General features: G+C 42.5%; 1 long non-coding RNA gene across 1 annotated transcript; it reads right to left on the bottom strand.

Moving 5' to 3' along the window:
* Window positions 1–1,342: 1,342 nt before the first annotated feature.
* Window positions 1,343–4,908, bottom strand: LOC140632935 (uncharacterized). The gene is made up of 3 exons (XR_012030579.1): window positions 4,469–4,908; window positions 2,915–3,041; window positions 1,343–2,339 (listed from the first exon to the last, which is right to left on the bottom strand). It is a non-coding gene; the product is annotated as an uncharacterized lncRNA (long non-coding RNA).
* Window positions 4,909–21,947: the final 17,039 nt, after the last annotated feature.

The raw sequence follows: 21,947 nt of genomic DNA, 5'->3' as shown, positions 1-21,947 counted from the left end.
TTAGAGTGATAGGTTGGTGTCTTCAAATCATTTCATAAATGATTCCCTGGGTAATCATTTTCATAAATCATTTTCTTTTTCTAAATTATACTTTTCTTTCCTTTATGTTGGAATAATACCCAAATATGCATCTTTTGAATGAGACCTACATAAAAATCCATGTATACATCATATGTATTTTTATATGTAAACCCAGCATTGTAAAGTGTGCATAGGTGATAATAAAAATTAGCACTCTCATATATAAAGTCTAGAGAAGATAGACATAATTTATTTGCAATATAAATACAACTAGATTAATTTTGGTTATATATTCCATAGAAAGAAATAGCCTTGTCAAAGTTTTGACTCATAATACATCTCACATTTAATTTTTTATTCTAAAGGAAATAGCACTACCTATCTCAGGTTACATTTTCTGCATTTTATTATATGCTACATAATCATTTTAAGTTAGAATTACATCCACAATGTTCGACCATCAGAAATGCACGAATGGGAGTCTACCGGCTAAGATGAGGCAGCGGTGGCTGGATTTACCCTTTTGCCTGAAATGAGTAATAAAACAAATAGACAAAATGTACGAAGCAAGAGGATTCAAGTTTTTGGCCATCAGGCAGTGAAGGAACAGTGGACCCTGAAAGATGGGAAGGAAAGAGGTGAGCCCATGCTCGTCCAGACTTAGTGCTGAGAGAGCGTTTACAGATGGGGTGCAGTGAGGGGATTCAGGAGTCAGGGGGAGGCGAGCTGATGGGGTCCACACAGCCTAGTGCTGGAGAAGAGAACGTGCGCACTGAGCTGTGATTTGCAGTCTCCTCTCTGCGTCCGCACCCAGGGACAGATCCGTGTGGGCGAGGCAGCAGACACACGGCGAGAGAACCGCTCAAATGGGTTTTCGAGGAACAATAGGCTGCAAATCACATTCTACCAGCAAGACTGGAAAATCTTCTATTTCGAGGAGAATTGAGGAGAGTTGTGTTAGGCGGTAGGGAAAATTAGCCCTAGACTTACCACTGCCCTGGTCTCACCTGCCAAAACTTATAAGCAGAACCCGATGGGGTCAGTTTCTAAATCATTGCACTGCATCCTAGACCAAGACTGTAGGAGATTTTGTAGGAACACAAGCATATCTAACACTCCACAGGTAAAATTCACAGTGTCCCACAAGCAATTAAAATTTACCAGGCATGTGCCAAGGCAGGGCCATATAACCCACAATAAAAAGAATGATCAAAAAATAAATAAATAAATAAATAAATAAATAAATAAATAAATAAATAAAATAAAAAAAATAAAAAGAATGATCAATCACTGGAAAGCCACCCAGAAATGGCATCGATCATAGAATTGGCAACTAAAGACGTTGACATTGTTTCCATAACTGTATTTAACATGTGCAGACACCCAGAGAAAGACTGAGCGTGTGGAGACACGGAAACTCTACAACAACCCAGAGCAATCTCTACAGATGCAAACTAACATCTAAGGTAAAAAGATACTGGATGATTAGTCAGTACAGAAGGGGTTGAGGGACTTAAAGACTTGGTAACAGGAACCATGGGGTCAGGGGCTCCTCCACGAACCCCAAGCAATGTCTCTATCCCTGTGGGGTCGTTCACTCATGTCGCGGAAAGTGGGGCCCCCACCCCAGAACAGAGGCTGAGTCGGGTTTTGTCTTGGTGTGGTGGTGCCCCACACAGGGCCTGGGAGATGGGCCTCACAGGTAAGCTTCGAAGGGAAGAATGAGTATCAATTCATGGGTGAACCAATGAAAAAACACAAATGAACAAATGGCTATTTTGAAGAAAATGCTAAATGTATTCCATAGTTACTGTTTTAGACTCGCTTGTCAAACACATCCCATCCCTCACTCTGACTCCATGTGCCCCACTGTCTGGGGTTCACACCACCGCCTCCTGGCCCATTCTCCCCCGTGACGGGTCACGTAGGTCATAGTCCTGTTCTGCTGGAGGGTTTTCCATTCAACTGCCAAATGGGCAAGACGAATCCATACCTTAACGTCCAATTCCATCAATGCTGAAGCAAGCTCCCCGAGAAAAAGACTTGAGAGAACATTTTGTGTATACTCTTCCTGGTGTATAATTTTATTTTTGCCAGAATGAAAACATGTCTTTCTTTAAAAAGAAAAAATCCCTTTATGGAAATAACTGTGGCTAATCACTAGGTCTCCCCATAAGCTTGGGAGCTTCACTTCATGTTCTTCATACATATTCCCCCCAAGTGTATTTGAGTCCATTCATCATCGACGTGCTGTTATTGTTTAAGACTCAGGTGACTGTTTATGTAAATTATTTGTACATCTGATGTTTCCAGCGGCTCTGGAGACATAAAGCAACATTTAAAATATTACCATTAAATATATCTTAAAAGATGGCATTCAAATAGGTCTTTGTCAGAGCGAGCGTTGATGTCATTTTGTCTGGAAGCGTGGGGGTCTCTTGGGGTCTCTCTGTCTGTGAAACTGTTGGGGTAGAGCCACACGGCCCCCATGCTCTGACACTGCATTCAGAATGCAGACTGCCTTCCAAACACCCATCTCCTCGGTCTCAACTTCCTGTAAACCTACTGCAACACTGAGAGTCATCAACCTTCCCCTCACACACGTGATCATGAACGACACAATTCACGTCCAGTGTGACTATTAAAGGTCATTTCTCCCTCAAATATCTAAAGAAATCAAGGTCATTAAGTTATGCCAATTTTTACAAAGCATTTTAAGTCTTACTGAAATTTATTACTCTCAATGCCTAGAGACACCTCTCTTGGTCTCTGTTTTCTATTCTTATTTCTAGCTCTTTCTATCACCACATGCCACCACACAATTTATCCTTCCAGAACGTTATGATCTCCTTCAGCAAGTCACCCAAGAAAAAAAAAGATGTTCTGTTCTTACCTATATTTCTCTCTAGAGGTCAGGAAGTGGATACAGCACCAGCCCTGGGTATCTGATGATATAATATTGAGGACAGAGCCTAGAACACAGTGACAGCAGTTCAAACACACACAGCAGGCCGTCCCTCCTAAGAGATGGAAATGGAACGGAGAGCCTGGTCAAAAGATCTTTATGGAATCAGTGTCCCAGCGCAAGAGAGGAACAGTTCAATTCCATCTCCATCCACTGAACAGGGGAAAGAAAAAGTCTATGTTTAATAATAGCTTTGAGTGGTTATAAAATAAGGTCTTCGTATTCTATCTCTGTAGACGTCCCCAATGTAAAACAACGTATATGTCAACTAGGTTATGAGTTAGCGAACTCTCTGAGGTGCCAACATATGCAAAGGTTTCTTCATTTTTTTTCCTTAATTAGACTTAATCTTTTTTAAAAGTAATTTTAGGAAAAAAAAAAAAAGTAATTTTAGGTCCATAGTAAAATTGAGCAGAAAGTATACAGATTTGTCATTTGCCCCCCACTCCTACACAGGTGAAGTCTCCTCCTCATCAATATCCTCCCACCCTCAGAGTGGCTCTTTTAAAAAAACTATTTTTAGCATAACTCTTTTACAATACAAAGGTCAAAGGAATAACCCAGTGTGGAAAACAATGATTAACAAGATGAAACCATAGGAAAATTTTGAAGCTAAATGAGGAAATGATCCACCAGGCTTAAGAACCAGCTTACAGAAAAAAAAAATTAAAAAAAACTTTAATATCTAAAATAGGAAGCTGACACAAGAGAGACAATTGATTTAAATTAATAAAATGAATTAAAATGACAAATAATGAGCTAGCCTGGATATTATTTTTAAAAGATTTATAAAACTACCAAGTAGAATTTCTTTTTTTTTTTCCAAGTAGAATTTCTAGCAAGAAAAGCATAATCATTGAGATAGAGGAGTTAAGTAGCAGATTTATCAGTTGAGGGGAAAATTAATTAACTATCTCAATATAAAAGGAACAACTATGAAACTGCTAGAAAAACACATAGGGGAAAAATTACATGGCATTGGGTTTGGTTATGTGTTTTTATTTTTTTAATTTTAATTTTTTTTTCATTTGTTTCTATGGAAGTTCGATTTGCCAACATATAGTATAACACCCCGTGCTCATCCCATCAAGTGCCTTCCCCATTGCCCGTCACCCATGGTTATGTGTTTTTAGATACAACATTGAAAGCATAATCTATGTCAGTAAAAACTGATCAGATGGACTATTCCTAAAATTGAAAAAGGCTGCTTCATGAAAGACAGTGTCAAGAGACTAAAAAGAGAAGCATTGATTGGGAAAATATTTGCAAAACACATATGCATCTGCTAAACTACTTGTTTACAAATATATCAAAAAAATGTTAAATCACCAGTAAGAAAATAACTCAATGAAAAAATGGACAAGAGATCTGATCAGATGCCTCAGTAGAGAAGACACGCTAATGCAAATAAGCATATGAAAACACGTTCAACATCATTTGTCCTTAGAGAACTGAAGATCACAAGGAGATATTCCAACACACCTGTCAGAGTGGCTATAATTCCCACGCTGACGTCACCGGAAGCTGGGAGACTGGGACAGCAGAAGTCCCATGTGTTGGAGCGAGGACTGCAGAATGCCCAGTCCCTTTGCAGGACAGTTTCACAAATTTCTTACAAGGCTAAATAGAGTCTTATCATATGATGTGGTAAATTGAGTTCCCAGGTATTTACCCAACTGATGAAGACTTCTGTTCACACATAAACTTATTATCAGCAGCTTCATTCATTAGCTCCACAAACTGGAAGCAATCGAGACATTCTAAAATAGGTGAACGAGTAAAGAAATTGTAATACATCTATACGACGGATATCATTCAACAATAAAAATAAATGAAGTATCAAGCCATAACAAGACACAAATGACTCTTCTCTTACTAAGTGAAAGAAGCCAGTCTGATAAGACGACCTACCTTATGATTTCAATTATGACATTTTGGAAAAGAAAGACTATGGATATTATAAAAAGATTTTTTAAAAGATTTCAGGGGCACCTGGGTGGCTTAGTTGGTTAAGCATCTGCCTTCATCTCAGGTTATGACCCCAGGGTCCTGGGTTCGAGCCCCACGTCTGGCTCCCTGTTCAGTGGGGAGTCTGCTTCTCCTTCTCCCTTTGCTCCTACCCCTGCTCTTGCTCTCTGTCTCTCTCTCAAATAAATAAATAAAATCTTAAAAAAAAAAAAAAGATTTAAATAGGAAAAAAGCTTGCCAGGGGCTTGGAGGAAGGGGGAGGAACAGTTGGACAGGCAAAGCAGAGTGGACTTTTTAAGGCAATAAAGCAATTCTGATTAATACTGTAGTGATCGATACATGACATTTTGCACGTTTCAAAATCCGTAGACCACCAGCACAAAGAATGAACCATAATGTCTCCTACTTAAAAGAAATATTTAGGGCAGCCCGGGTGGCTCAGCGGTATAGCGCCGCCTTCAGCCCAGGGCCTGAACCTGGAGACCCAGGATCGAGTCCCACATTAGGCTCCCTGCATGGAGCCTGCTTCTCCCTCTGCCTGTGTCTCTGCCTCTCTCTCTCTCTCTCTGTGTGTCTCTCAGGAATAAATAAATAAAATCTTTAAAAAAATAAAAAATAATAAAAGAAATATTTAGGAGATTGGCAGTATCCCAGAATGAAATGTGGAATGTGGAAAAAATAACCTGAGTGATAATTAATATAAAACACTTTTCCTTAAGAGGAACTGGGGAAATTTTGCTGCCCCAAGCAACTTTGGAGTGGACACCATAAGGCCTTAAATGAAAGAACGTGCACGTAAATACTGTATTCTCATTGCTAAGGATGTTTCCCTTGGGAGGGAGGGTGTTAACCCCTGTGACATCCCTGTGCTTGTATACTGGAAATGAAAAATCACGTGCCTAGATGGTGGATGGTAGGAGCCATGTTTCTCACTGTTGGAGAAGGAGGGAATAGATAAGCAAGGGCGATGGGTAGAATGATCCAGGCGGTGATGGGTTCCTGGTGGAGGCCTCACTGTGAACTCATTTATAGCTTAATGTAGACACAGAGGCTCGCATACAGAGATACGTGTAGGTGTGTGCATAAACACAGCGTCGTATGCACATATGAATTGCCTTGCTCTGTCAACGGAGAGAGCCCCAAACTGCAACAGGCCAGCAGCAACAAGCCTTCCCAGCACTCACAAAGGGCTGGAGAAAAAGAATAATGATCACAAACATAGGGTGTGTCAAAGGGACTCAAGAGCCAACTGGAAGAGCTGGCGAAAACTGAAACAATTTGAGAAAGAAAATAAATATTGTTCGATTACAACTCATAGCATGCAATAAATATCCATGAATCCGTACTAATATAAATGAACTGTTAGCTAAACAGGTATATAGGGATAAATAGACCTCAGCCAGGTAGTTGGTGTCAGGTGTCTCCACTGTAAAGTTGCTGTCTTTTCCCCTTTGCTGTACTTCATTCACCTTGAGGGTGGAATTTCTGCATAAATCAGAAATTATTCTGAATGGAATGTTTGTCATCAACCGTGACATATCATGATGATCATGCATTCTCTGATAGGACTTGATGAGGACGGTGTTTACACCTTTTTTTCTTTTTAATTTAAATTTTAGTTAGTTAGCATACAGTGCAATCTTGGTTTCTGGAGTAGAATTCAGGATTTCTGTGGTCCTGCTCCCCAAAACTCGTAACCCCATTTTAATCATAAGTGAACATCCCAAAAGTCACAACTGAGGAACATTCTACGGAATACCAGGCCTCTTAGAAATCGTCAAGGTCATTAGAAGCAAGGAAATCAAAAAAAAAAAAAGAGGAAGAAGCAAGGAAACCCTAAGACACTGTCCCAACCAAGAGGGGCTTATGGAGACGTGAAGAACAGATGTAAGGTGACATCCTAGATAGGACCCCACAACAGAAAAAAAGGAGTCCAGGTAAAAACTAAGGAAGTTTGGGTAGATAATAGGATTTAGTTAATAATGATATATTGATATTGGCCCATTCATTGTAACGTACTGTATGAATATAAGATGTTATTAGTAGAAGAAATCAAGTGGGTAATATATGAGAATGTTCTGTATTATTTTTGCATTTTTTCTGTAAAGTTAAAAATCTAGTTTAAAATGGTTATTCCAATACATTTTGAAATTAAAAAAAAACCTTACATAATAAAATAAAGATTATAATATATTGGATTTCCTTCCTAATAACTTAGAGTATCAAAATATATAGTTTGATTCAGTTGTAAAGCATTTCTCTCTCTTATTAAATAATTTACACCATCTGCTATGTTCCAAAAGTGCTTATTTAAGAATGTAAAATATATCTTACTATATCTAACCATTGCAATTGCCCCAAAGTTTGAGAAGTGTAACACATCTATGAATAACTTGCTCCTTAATTGGCTGATTAGCATTTTTTGCACTTAATGTTTATTTTACATGTGATCATATAGTAACTCTACCCACAGAGAAACGAATCCTGCAGATGGGTTCCAGAATGCCACAATCAGAAAAGCGTTAGAGTTGGGAGCTGGAAGTTTATATTTTGGGTCTGCCCTTTACCATTACATCATCCTCGGATAAAAACCTTAAGATGTTTGTGTTTTAGTTTCCCCTTCTGTAAATCGTAATGTTTTCACAAATTGACTTGACATTTATTTGAGGCAAACACAACAGTTGCATATTCAGATGTTAAATATTACCATCTCATTTGAGAGAGAAGCCTTCTCTGTGTTTGCGCACTCACCCTTGGAGCTTCCTCGATATTGGTCAGAGCAGCAGGTAAAGTCCAGGACTGGAAAAGCCCGGGTGCTGGATTATTCCACGTCAAAGCAGAGAGAGAGAAAGAGAGAAAAGCACGTGTCCCCCGGAGGGACACGGATGGAGCAGGAAGGATCGTGGACGGCGACAGCAGGAGAAGGAAAAGCGGGGGCAGCTGCCCTCCTGGACCCGTGTGGACAGGACGGACCTGTCCCAGCAGCTTTGCTGTTAAATGAAGATCCGCTCATAGACCTAAGATTTTTCATCTGAGAACACGGTGATCTAGTACTCGCCCTAAGTGGCCGCTTTTTTTTTCTCCCCTTGCGTCACAGGAGACTGGAGACCCTCGTAAACCCAAAAACCACTGAGGAACAGGCCGTGGGCTGCAGCCCCACGCACGTGCCCTCCAGCAGGGCCGAGCCCCCCAGATCTCTAGGTGCCAGCGGCACAGAGGAGGTCGTGCGCGCTTCCGGGGGGCTGGCCCTGCTAAGTGGCATTACAAGCCATGATTCGGGGGATCGTCCGCCCGGGTATGGCCCGTCACATGCCCCGGGCACAAGGCGGTGAGTGCCTGATGTTCTCCTCAGTTCTGGCTTCATTCCACAAACAAGACGGGGGCACCAGGCGCGGCACACAGTGTCTTGATTGCGACGGTGCGGGTTCCGGGAAGAGCCGTTCCACATGGATGCACGAGCATATCCCCCACGGGTGCCCCGACCACGCTGCACACCGGGGTCCCCAACCAGGGCCTGCTCTGGCTCAGCCAGCATCCTCGCCTGTGCGGCGGGGCCCCGCCAACCCAGCGGCCTCGGGGACCGCGGGCCCGCTCCGAGAGAAAGCACCCCTGCCGGCCGTTCTTGCACGTGGGAAAAAGCAAAAGAAACCTTTTCGTTTCCTTTTTTCTTTTTTTTTTTTTTTAATCCTCTAGCGGCCTTGTGCTAACATCTCCAAGGGAAATGGGAGGTTGGGGAGCACTGTCCCAGCGGGGGGGCCCTTCCCGCGGAGGCCATGGTGCTCCCGCCCGTGGCCCAGCTCCAGCCCTGGCCTGGCCCACGTCGGACGGCCTGGCACCGAGCTGCGGGCCCATTTACTTCTTGATCGTCTCAAAAGAGCGTGTCGCCGACTACATGGGGCTCTCCCGGTGCTGTGTGTCGCTGTCTTGCTGTCTTGATAGGTACCAACTTAATTCTTTTTGTTTTGTTTTTTTTTGTTTTTTTGGCCTTATCGCAGTGTCGTCTGCTCGGAGGAACGTTGCTAACTGGAAGGCGAATTCAGCCAAAGGGCCCGCAGTGTCCCCGTGAGGTCCCGATGTCCAGCACGGCGTCTCACAACCAGCAAAGGCCCCGGGGCCCGAGTCACCGATGGTGAGTGGAGGAGCTGTGACCAAGTGGAGCCTTCCCGGGGTTTTCTGACGACGGCTCGTCAACTTACCGGCGATGACAGTACTCGAACCTGTGCCCGCCTCCAGCACACTTCGTGAAGGGCTGAGGCCGGAGCGTGACCCCTCCGAGAGCCTTCCACCTGCGCGGGGCCGTCCCCAGCCTCGTCGTCGTTGTCGGGACAGACACACGCCGGAGCCAAAGTCAGCGCCTGGCTCGGTCCCCGCGGCAGGACAGAGCAGGAAATAGGAATAGGAATGTGCTGTGACACCTGTTCTGACGACAGGCAGTGAGAGCCCGCAGCCCGGAACCATTGCACCGGTGACCTTCCAGGGGAAGAAAGCCAGCCTCGCGGCCGCTGGCCACAACAGCCAGAACACCAAGCCTCGGGGGTCGTGGGCGCGCCGCTCCTTCGCTCCGGGCCACCGACGTGTTCACACGCCCTTGGGATCAGTGGAGCAGTCATATTTGTAATAGCACGTGGCAATCCTGGGCTATGCAGGCGGCGGCTGTAGGGAGCTGCAGACTTAAGTCGAAGGTTATTATTCCCGGAGAGAAGTTAGGGAAAGAGAAATATGAGGATGCCCCAAAGACTCAGAGCTGATGGGACCCCAATAACCGCCGCTTGATGGAGGGGGAAGCAGAGACTTCCTGTCTGTTCTCAGTCATTCTGGGAGAGACAGTGGCACCGATGGGCGGGAGGCCCGCAATCCGAGGTCAGTCCCCCCCACCACCCGCCCCGTCTCCTTGGGCATGCACTTGCCCCGAGTGACGAGTTCCACGTCACTGTCTCCCGCCTTCCCTCTCAGAATGTATGTTGGTAAACAGGGAGGACTCAAAGCTGTAAACAGGTGCCTTACGATTCCAGTTGTTTCACCAGAAATACAGCGTTGATCTTCTTAGTCGATGTAATTTCAACACTGGCAGCCCAAGGAAGAGGGATCTCTAAAAATTACTAAAATAGTACTTAGTTCAAATAAAACGTACCCCAAATGCCCCAGTGCACATGCTCTTAAAATCAATTTTATAGATTTCCATAGAGTGCAATACACACACTTAAGGGTATAACATGATATGATTTAGTAAATACATATGTTTGCTATGCATCTACTTAAGTTTGTAGCTTTACTTTATTAATGTTGTGTGTGGGCACATGCTATGGGCTGAATTGTGTCCCTCAAAATTTGTATGTGGAAGTCCTAACCCCAGGGCCCCAGAATGAGACCCTATTTGGAGACAGGGCCTTTGAAGAGGTGACTAAGGTAACACGAGGTCACTGGGATGGACCCCAATCCAATCTGACTGGAGTACAGATAAGAAGAGGAGATGAGGACACAGACACATGCAGAGGGACGGCCATGTGAGGACATGGGGAGGGGATGGAGGCCTCGGGTACACCTGCCCTGCCCACCTGGACTGCGGGCTCCCAGTGAACGTCTGTTGTTGAAGGCGCCAGGGCTGTAGGGCCATGCCACTGTCATAGCTGCCCCAGGGAACAAATACAAGTGGTGTGGCCAAGTACTACTGGGCACCCAGCCATCTCAGCCTTACTCTTAGTATTTTTTTTTCTGTAATTTATCCCCATCAATCATTTTTTTAATCCATTAAGCATTAATAAGCATGTTCCATTGACATTCCTACTACAGAAAAGTCAGATTTACTTCACACAGCCCCCCCCCACTCATATTTCCATCATTCAAATCCAGGACAACACAACAGCAGCTCAACTCTCTCACTCTAACTGAGTTAGTCCAGTTTACTGGACTCGGCCTGGCATTTCGTGGTGATTGCATTTCCTTCCTTTTCTGTGATTATAAACCTTTTGTTTTTCCTGGAGTTGATAAAATTTTCTTCCTTTTTTTTTTCCCCCTCTCTGCACATTTCCAGCATTTCTTCTAGCCTCTCCACTGGGAGAGGTGGTAAGAAATCACTGGGAGTGCTGGTAAACATGCAGCCAAACCCAGAAGGCATCTGCCTGCTAAAATGTTGCATCCTGCTCCTGGGCTCCAAGGCCCTCTCTGCCCGGCTTGGTTCATCTCTGGGCTTGCCACTTAGACGTCCTTTGAGATTTTTCCTGTGGGGGGCCCTGTTTCCAGGACTCTGTCTTCCTCCTCCTCCAAGCTCACCCCGGTGATTTTGGAGCCATGGTTCTTAGTACATGAGAAAGGGTCCACGGGAGATAGATTTTCTGAGAACTCCCGCCTTAAAATACCCTTATTCTACCCACACACCTGATTGATGTTTTGGCTGGGTTGAAATTCTGAATTGGAAAACTGTTCCTTTGTACATTTTGAAGGCATCACTGTGTTATCTTCCAGCTTCCAGGACCATCGTGAGAAGTCTGATGCTGTTCTGATTTTTAGTATTTGAGCAATCGTATTCTACTTCGTTGGAAGGTTTTCAAGTATTCTCCTAATTTCAGATTAGGTGCCTCAGTGTGCTCTTTATTTATTCATCCTAATAGATTCTTGAGTGTGCAGCTTCGGTTTGGAAATGAAGTATTTTAGTGTTAAGAAATGTTCTCTGATGTCAATAATAATAGGAAACTGGTGCACACTCTTTCTTGGATCTGTCTTTCTGGAATTCCCATAAATTGGATATCGGGCTCCCTGCCTTTCTTAACAATTTCCTTCCTATTAGCCATTGTTTTGTTAGTTCTTAATACTTATGAGAAATGTCTTTATTTACTTTTTTTCGATTCTCCCATAGGTATATTCAACAGTAGAGTTGACTTTCCAAGGAGCTCTTCGTTTTCTTATTGGAGAGCTTCTTTTATAAAATTTCTCTTTTGTTGTGTAGATTCAATTTCCTCTCTCCCTTCTCTAGGGATTTTTGATGTGCTTTCTGAAAAGTTTCCTGTCATATTGGCTTTCTACATTTTATATATTTTGAGGCTCTATCATTAGCTGCAAAGACAATCTGAACTGTTATGTCAACCTTTTATCATAACGTGTCTGGTAATACTTCTTTACTTAAATTCCGGTTAGTGTGATATTATTATGGGTACGTCAGCTGGTCTTGTACCGGCGCATGCGTATTCCGACTTCTTTCTGTCCTTTTCTCTCAACTATCCTGTGGGCTTAGATTCTTCTTTTCTTTTTTTTTTTTGTAAGATATTTATTTATTCATTCATTCATTCATTCATTCATTCATTCGAGACACAGAGGGAGAGGCAGAGACACAGGCATTGGGAAAAGCAGGCTCCATGCAGGGAGCCAATGTGGGACTCAACCCCAGGACCCTAGGGTCATGCCCTGAGCCGAAGGCAGATGCTCAACCACTGAGCCACCCAGGTGTCCTGTGCTTAGATTCATGTTTTCCACGTAGAACATCTAGCTGTTTGTCAGACACCCTGACAATCATTATCTTATTAATCATTATCTATTAAACGCTGACATAACACCTGCACAAGAAAGTATCCAAATCACTCACCATTCTGGCTCAGTGGTCTTCAGAGTCATGACCTCCTGCAGCCCGTAGTCTCTTTCCTGGCCTCGGTCTCTTCCAGCAGGGCCTCCCTTCCTGAGCTCCTGCTGACAGCTAAGGCCCCCCAGGAGTACAGCCAGCCAGCGGTGAGCTGTCCTGTGGGAGAAAACACCAGGCGCCACCTCCTGGGGCACTCCGTGTCTCCCGCTGTGCTCTTTCTGTGTCCTGCAGGGCCACGTTCACAGCTCAGAGGTGTGTATTCATGCTGACCTCTACCCTCTGACTGGGTCCTGTGAGATCAGTGACTGAGTCCTGTGGGGATCTGTGTCCCATTTTTCCATTTAGTGGCTTCAGTTTCATGACTCCGTTTCCTCAAACATCTCACCCATTTCATCCCACCGACACCCTCCCCCATCAGACTGGTAGCCTCCAATTCACCAAGGATTCCTCTGACTTAGGAGTAGGAGTGGCTCAGGATAGGCTCCCAATCTCGATTAAAAGAGAATCATCATATTTTAGTTGGAATATTCCATTTATTTACATTCAGTGAATTTGTTCAGCATTTTGATTTACAGTGACCACTTCAGTCCATTTGTTCTATTCCTTCCACTTTTTCTATGTTCCCTTTGCTCTTCTTTCCTCTCCTTCTCCGGGATTAATAATTTTCTTTACTATCCCATTTTTCTGCTTTATTACTCGGTTATATGGACACCCCTGTATGTCCATTCTTGTTTGTTTGTTTGTTTTGTTTTGTATATATTTTTTGTATGTCCATTCTTTTGATGATGACACCAGACATCCCAACATGAATCCCTGACCTACTAAAGGAGGGTATGATTTGGAACTGTTAGCACAGCTCAGGCATTACAAAAAGTCTCTGAACAGGACTCATGTTTTCATTTGTGAAAATTTCACAATAATAATATCATGTTCACTGTGTAAATATACCGTGGACAAAGGGTAAGTCTCCTTTCCTGGGTCCCCCTTTGCAGATCACTCACTTCCACTGGGGCTCAGAACTCAGGAAGCTTGATTGTCTTGATTGTCATTCTGCTTCTTCCACGGCATTGTTTTATGTATAGTCTTGCTGTTGTGATTTAAATAAGGCTGTGCCTTCTAGTGGATTTTTGCACTCACATAAATCTAGTTATTTAATGACAGACTCCACATACCAGTACAGCAATAAAGTATAGAGTAAACACACATTTTTGGGATAAACAAATTGTTTTCTGAATTGCTTTGCATCTGGGAGACATGGCCTCACATACCCGTTACATGCAAAGGAACAGGTATTACATGGGAAGGCCCCAACTCCTTCCCTGCATCCAGCCATTGTTGGCTCCTTAAAGATTTTCTTGCTTTGGTGAACATATTAAAAAAAATAATAACTTAAATTCAAATTAACAATTATTTAAGCTTTAGATATTGCATACTATTTATTTAGATTTATTGCAACAATCTTTTCTTGGAAGAAACCGTTGGGAAAGCCAAAATCAAGAGACAACATATCTTGTGCCGTTTCTGCAACTATTCTAATTTCAGATAATTAACTTCTGTATTATTAAATATCATTCTTCAAAGTAGCCAGTTTTATTCCTTTTGATCTTAGAAAATAGAGATCGTTGGGCAGTTGGCCCAAAACCTCATTTTGAAGAGAGAAAAAAAAAAATCTGAGTCCAAAGAGAAGCAGTGATTTGCCAATCATATGGAAATAGCTACTTTCATGGTTTGGAATGGACTTCTTTTCTCCTGTTCTGTTTCATAGTGAGCCCAAGTCAGAAATATTACACAGACTACATTGATCCCACTTCTTTCACAAACAAAAAAAGCTGATCTTTGGGATCCATGAAGATGAATTCATTTTGCTCATATGCAAAAGATGGCATTCACACCCATGGCAAACTCTAAGTTTGCTATCAGGAACGTTTTGTTACAGAAAATGATATATCATTTTTATTTTCCTCCTGTTTCTCTGGCTGGACCTGCTTTTATTTCAAGTTATGGCCACCATTGATTTCCTTTTTTTTTCAAGATAAGAAAATTATTTTATTAAATATAAAATTTTAGACTAACACGGCATTCAAATTTCCTTATACTGTATTATATCTCAACTGTAAAACATATCCAATCCCTGGTAGTCTAAAAGTTAATAGGATACTAGCCAGATTGAGAGCTGGTTGTCCCTATCTGTATTAAGACTTGTTATCTTGGGAATCCCTGGGTGGCTCAGTGGTTTAGCCCTGTCTTTGGCCCAGGGTGAGATCCTGGAGTCCCGGGATCGAGTCCCATGTCAGGCTCCCTGCATGGAGCCTGCTTCTCCCTCTGCCTGTGTCTCAGCCTCTCTCATTCTGTGTCTCTCATGAATAAATAAATAAAATCTTAAAAAAAAAAAAGACTGGTTTTCTAGATCTAAGCATTTATTAAATTTCCCAAGCTTTCATTCATTTGTAATGAAAATCCTTTGGGAATGCAGTAGACAAATCAATGCCCCTGGCTCAACTTAGCCATTTTTTGGGAAAGGATATGCTTTCTTTCTTCTTTCTTTCCATTTCTCCTTTTTTTCTCTGATCAGCACGATTTCTATACATTTCCTGAATTTCATGATGCTCAGATTGGCTATCCAGTAGAGAAGTCTCTGCAAAAATATATTTATTTAACAAAAACAGACTGTGTTAACAAGTAGCAATGTGAGCTGTGTAGGCATGTAAAACAAAGAGAGAGAGAGAGAGAAATAAAAAGACAAGTTACAATTGCTCCCGAACTCTGACTTCTGGAATTTTAAAATAAAAAAAAAATTCATTATTTCCTCAAATAAAGTCTAATTAAGTATACTTGAAGTTTAAAAATGCTTATCTTGGTTTACCAAAATTTAACACAAGAATGGTACACATATAGATAAACACTACTTGGTAGGTTCAGGGAAAAAGAGAGCAAATCAAAAGAGAAAAAAGAAAGAAAAGCTTAATTTCTTCAGCTCATAGCAGTAGTTCAGACTCCTAGACTACTCATTTTCTCTTGGGTATCAGGGACTTCATGATTCTATTTTTAAATGAACATAGAATGCAAATTTTACTGGTAATATATAATTTTTTTTCTGAACGGGATTTATGAAATGCCAAATTTAATTGATTATAAGTGCATTAGGTGGTAAAGGAATCTTAACCCTTAAAAGCCTGCAATTATTATTGTATAAGTAGTGTCCTTCATAATTTCATAATACTTCATATATAATGATATAATGTATCATTATATAGAAACGACAGTTTATATAAGCCATACACCTAAATAAACATGTTTTATAACATTTTCTAAGAATAACTTTAAGTGATTTAATCTGATGTATATTTCATCTTTTGGAGATTCATTGACTAAACCATATTTGGTGATTTTTTCAGGTTACTTGCTCATACTTGAAACTCATATTCCCAGGAATATCTGTTTACAAAATAAAACTGTAATTCTAATTAAAACCAAAACAAGTGTGTCACTCATCCCAGAGTAGTATACTCTAGACGAAGAAGAAGAAGAAGAAGAAGAAGAAGAAGAAGAAGAAGAAGAAGAAGAAAGAAGAAGAAGAAGAAAAAGAAGAAGAAGAAGAAGAAGAAGAAGAAGAAGAAGAAGAAGAAGAAGAAGAAGAAGAAGAAGAAGAAGAAGAAGAAGAAGAAGAAGAAGAAAAAGAGACATAGTCATCCAGTCCAAAACTTGACAAATTGAAATAGAAAGTTCTGAATATGGGCTGTTACAAATGGGCTTTTAAGGTAATTGTAGAAGGAATAGAATGGTAACAATTCAGTAGTTGATTCATATTCATGAAATATCTCATCGTATGTTTTCTCATTTGATTCAAACAACCGCAAAGGAGACATTTTTTCTGGCTATTATTATTACTTTATAATAGGTAAGTTGAGATCTAAGGGAAAAAGGCTCAGGACCAACATTCTTATCATAACAGACCTAAGACTAGAATTTATTATTTCTTTTCAACTTTTTTCCCCCATAAAGCTCCTTTTGTTCTCTCCGATGACTTTATTCTCTTAGCCAGGGTCACGGTGAGACTTCGTAATATGGACGGGTCTTCAGAACCAGTAACAGAAACCATTAGCTTGAAATCTTTGAATGCTGCTTAAGACTAAATGCTCGTAATTCCAGGGGACTGAATAATCTTAGCATTAGATTCGCAAAACCCTTCAGAATTAAGTATCAGGGAATTACTGAAATGCAATGGCTCATAAATAGCCCAACTATTATGGTTACAAGAATGCCCCCAAACAATAGCAAGACCCTGAAAATCAGAGCCAGTCTTCCAGTTTCAAATCAGAACGTACATGCCAGTTGTTGTCGGAGAGAAAATCTATTCATGGGACCAGCATCGCCATGGAATAGCTTTTTGAAGAAGGAGGCTAAGGGTCTGGTTTTGATCATGTCATCCATGTTTTTTCCTTCATTATTACTATTCTTCTTTGCTAAACTTCAATGTAAATCTAAACTTAATCCATATTCAACAAATTAGAAATGGCAACTCTTTCAAAGGCAGCGAAAAGTATCTCTTGAGATGACCTCTCTTCAGTTATTTCTAGACTAGAAAAGAAGCCCTGGGAGTACGCCTGGCTATGGAGTCTGGGACGGCATCGTTTTGACCAGGCAGACATGAAATCAGTATAGCTGTCTATTAATGATTAGTCTTCAGTAAGTGATATCAACACTTGGAAGGCAACAGAAATTTGATCAAGCAGAGAGACTGTCTGCTTATAAAGTAACTGAGTGGTTTATTGACCGAGAAGCATCTCATATACAAATATTTGTAAGGATCCGTCTAATTAAACTTGAAAACAGTCCTTAAATATGCAGCAAGTTCCGTTGAAACTTTCGAGGACTCTTTGACTGCTAGGAAGCCACTTCTTCAATTTTAACCGAACATAAATTATGTTCTTACTATGTGCCAGACACCGTGTTGGATGCTATAATCAAAACAAAGTGACAATCCAAAAATCTCCCCAATAAGAGCTAATTGATTAGTTGCAGAGACAGCCAAAGTAGCAACAAAAATAAAGCATATGCTGTTATTATGGTGACAGGAACCACATGCTATGAACACACATAGATGATGCATCTAAGTTAATTTGAATTTTACAAAAAGGTTTCCTGGAAGAGGTGACCCCCAAGTCACCTGTGATATCAACAGGCAAAAAGGAGCTATTTAAGCCAGCACACGGAATGCCAGACATAGGGGTGACACGTACCCTATACAGGTGCATCAGGTCAGACTGACTCACGGTGCATTCAGGGTTCTCAGTGGGCAAGATCTATTCAGCCTCTGTGCCCCTGCCTACCATATTATTATTATTTCTTACTATAGGTGGATTTTGCTTTTCAGCATTTTTCACAAGACAAGTTGATGTTATTGGACCTTGTAATGCCCAATTATTTGCTCTAAGGCTCAGATGGAAGCTAACTAGCTGTGTCTGGTTTTATTCCGTCTTCCAACATCAATACTCATGAAAAGTCCAAGGAAAGCAAAACTAAAAAGAGCACTAAAAGCCTCCCGTTAGGAATGGTGGAGAGTGTTTCTCACATCCCTGAAGTCCACCGTAATGGGCACACACAGCTCTGATGCAGGAGGCATGTGGAAAAGGAAGTCACCTCTCTTCCATGCCTATTTCCCATGTGGAAACACTGGACTTTCATCAACTGGAAGTGTGCCAGCGAGCTCTCCGTTTCGTGGGGCTTTTTTTCTAGGGCCGGTTGTGTCTTGCATTACCCACCCATACATTATACTGTATTCAGCAATGTCTACTTTGGTGCCAAGTCACTGATTAGAACTGTGAGCTCAACTGGTGTTGATTCACACACTGGCCCCCGCACCTGGGAGCGGGGGGTGCAAGGACAGCAGGGAGACACAGAAGGAGGCGGCAGCTGGTCCAGATTGGTTGGTGGCAAGGATGATAAGCCAGGGAACTCACACAGGAGGTTGTCTGGGCGGCCGCAAGACGTCTGGGTGGCCGCAAGACAAGTAGATCTCCGCACCCACCATCAGAATCTCAAAAGTTTGTATAAGGGCTGTAACTGGGCTCAGTCATGCTTTCAGTCCATATGGCCACGGCAACACTTTACTTTCTCAAGACTGTGGCCTTGCAACAGCTCCCACTGCAGCCTCAACAGCTCCCACTGTGGCAATGGTGGGCGATGCACATATTCCAAGAATGGGGAGGGGGTGAGGAGCCCCTCATGGGGTCACCTGGAAGTCACATCCTCTTGGTGACCTTGTCCATGAACTGGGGAGTCTGGCCATTCTGTTTTTACAGATGGAGAAACAATAATAGGGGCTTCTAACTGCAGACCCGTGAGAACAGGACCCTTTGGTTTAGGACAGTGATGTCTTGAGGCCTGTTTGGAACCAAGGAAGAAGTACAGATGGTTTCAGCACAGGAAAGTATAGTTCGTCCTCCTCTTAGAAATATGGCCAGACCATTGGAAAAAAAGGATGTCTTTTTTTTTTTTTTTTTTTTTTTTAAAAAAGGATGTCTTTATCCCACTGATCTTAGAGGAAAGGTGCCAGACTTACTAATGGCTAGGGATGTCTTTGGCACATGGAGGGAGGACAAGTCTATCAGAAATTATTCTCAAGCACTGAGAACCAAGCTGAATCAACATACACTGTTTATGAAGAAAAAGATAAGAAAACCAAAGGTGCAAAGGCAGAATGAAAATTGATACTAGAAGTAGTGATGCTAGAATGTCAATGGTGCTGGAAATTGAAAGTCTTGTGGTGACGTAGGCAGATTTACTGTCAAGATAATAAAGCTAAAACTCCACCATCCCTCAATTGCAAGGCCGGCTCCTGTGAGTGGGGAAGTCATTGGGAATTAAAACCGCAGTGGTAATCAAAGAAATGCAAATTAAGAAAACTGAGAGTTCATCTCTTATTAATCAGATTTGCAAGGAAGAATGTGTGACATCCTGAGAGTTAGCACAAATGACCAGGGAAAAGGGGCTCTTAACAGTCGCTGGCAGTAACGTGCCTCGGTAAAACCACTTCAGAGAGCGGTTCTGCAACAATATTAAAATTGGCCGCTATAGTGAATCTACTTCAACGCTTCTAGAAAATTCTAGCCCTGTCAATAACATTTTTATATGGGCCTAATAGAATCGTGTGAAAACGGCACTTCAGTGTTTGTTTCTAATAGGAATGATTGGAAATCAGATTCTTACCCTTCAGCGGAGGAATAGAAGAAATGGTGATATTTTTATATCAACATGTTAAGTTAGAATTAGCAGACTGAATCTATCCATCTCTCTATACAGGGATAGATTTCACATACGAAAAGAAAAAAAAGAGATTTCACATACGGAATAGTGAGGGAAAAGGCAAGGTCACAGAAAGGTGCTGTGGCGGGATGCCATTCTCCCAAGGCGTGTGTCTACAAACATGCGCCCCAAGTGTCTGTCGCAGCGGCCAACACATGCAGTCCAAGCACAGAGGCGTGTTGGTGATGCTGCGTCCTGAGGTCAGCGTGCGGGTTGTCCCCGGGGAGGGACACAGAGGGCTGGGCTTTATCTGGAAGAGGTTTGTGTCACTCTCCCCAATTAGGCCAGATACGTAGGGACTAGAGTAGGGTATGCACATCCATGTACTCATCGGTACGGGCTGTACACACATGAGCGACTTTCCATTTCAAGGTTTCCTAATGAATTTAGAGACATTGGACTCCAGGTGTGCGTGATACTTTCACGTATGACCTTTCCGTGACTTCGGTAGATGGCATTGCAGGGCCGCTCATTGGAATGTGAAGTACCTGTGGAAATGAGATCGGCTTCTTAGAGCTACTTTGGGGCAGATTTTGACTGATCTAGAAATACTTTTCTGCCTTCCTTTTTCAAGCTCATCATTGGTGAGCAAGCTCTGTGATGTCATCCAGTACACGAGACTTCCTTCAGACGGAGATCGGCCAATGTGGGAAGGCCTACAAGCAGGCTCGAGGGCTGGCTTGCCAGCCTCACCCAGTTCCAGCTCCATGGGCCTGGTTCCCTTCACCCCAAGAGAGCATGAGTTCCTGTCTTGAGTCTGTGTGGAACCTGACTTGCTTCAATATTCTCCCAATTGTGACACAAATTTTGGAACACGGTAGGGCTAGCCATTCACTATGGGCCTATGATTCACTGCCATGGTCAGAGGACAAGCTTTCCCAGGGAGCGTGATGGATAGATTCCCGGAGAAACACGGTCTTTGATAGAGAAGCCCACTTGCTCGATGGCTTTTTCATGATCTCCCTGCCCTGGCCAGTTTGACTTAGGTACGTGCCCTTGATATCAACTTAGAGATTTCTGTCACTGAAGACTTTTCTTTAGGATTCACGCCTAGAAGAATGCTTCACCATCTAGCATGAACCATCCGCTTGCGACGGATTTGGGCTGGAACACTTCCCATTCTGCGGATCTTACAGGTCAGACGAATAAAACTAAAACAGTGCACAGTTTGAAATTATTCCCTACATATGGCCTGTTCTCCTGTTTCTAATACCAAGTGACAAAGTGGCCTGAAATAATTTACACACATCTTTTTCATTCTAAACACTGCCTATCATAATGATGTGGTTTGAAGTGGTGTTGGGGTCCGGACCCAATGGCCCATAAAGAATCTTTGAGACATTTTTGGTGCAAAAAAAAAAAAAAAAAGATAATTTTATTGAAGCACTGGGATGGGACCCTTGGGCAGAAAGAGCTGCATTGTAAGTGCGAAGGGTGACTGATTAAATACTTGGGAATTGGGGGAGGTCAGGACAAAGGGAGGTTTTCAAAAGGACTTTCATATGCTAAGGAGGACTCCCTGGATCCTGGAGGCCTGGCCATTGTCAAGCTAAGGTTGTATTTCCCTCTAGCGAGGCATCCAAAGGGTTGGGAGCTTCCAGGAGGAACATCAGACGCTTCCCGTGTCAAGTATTTGTCAAGGGGGCTGTAGGTTACAAGAAATTTAGTTTTATTTACATTCGCTCTGCCTTTGTTTCCCAATATCTCTACTGAGGGGGGAGGGTGATGGTAGGGCTCCAGGAAATTGAGTCCATGGGTATCTGGAAGTTAGATTATTGGTAAGTGTTAAAATGTTAAGTTTTTTTAGTAACTAGACGGAAATGAGACCGCCAAGGCAAGCGAGGGTCCAAGAACAGATTTTATTGCAGGCACCCTCGGGCGAGGTTCCACGACTCACGGGGGAAAGAGAGTGAGTCGAGGAAGTCGCCCCAAGACAAGGTGGTAGGGGGTTTCCATAACGTTGTAAGGCAGAACGGTTTCCTATTGGTTGGCTCATATGCAAAGGAAGGATTGCAATCCAACCAGTCAGAGTGACGCTCACTATGCAAAGGAAGGATTGCAATTCGACCAGTCAAAGGTGACTTCCTCCTCTGGGGTTTGAAGGGCATTGGGTTCGGT

The sequence above is a fragment of the Canis lupus genome, chromosome 5 (assembly GCF_048164855.1).
Source record: "Canis lupus baileyi chromosome 5, mCanLup2.hap1, whole genome shotgun sequence".
NCBI lineage: Eukaryota > Metazoa > Chordata > Mammalia > Carnivora > Canidae > Canis > Canis lupus.
Note: the sequence above shows the minus strand (reverse complement) of the source record. Positions and strands in the feature narration are given on the sequence as shown.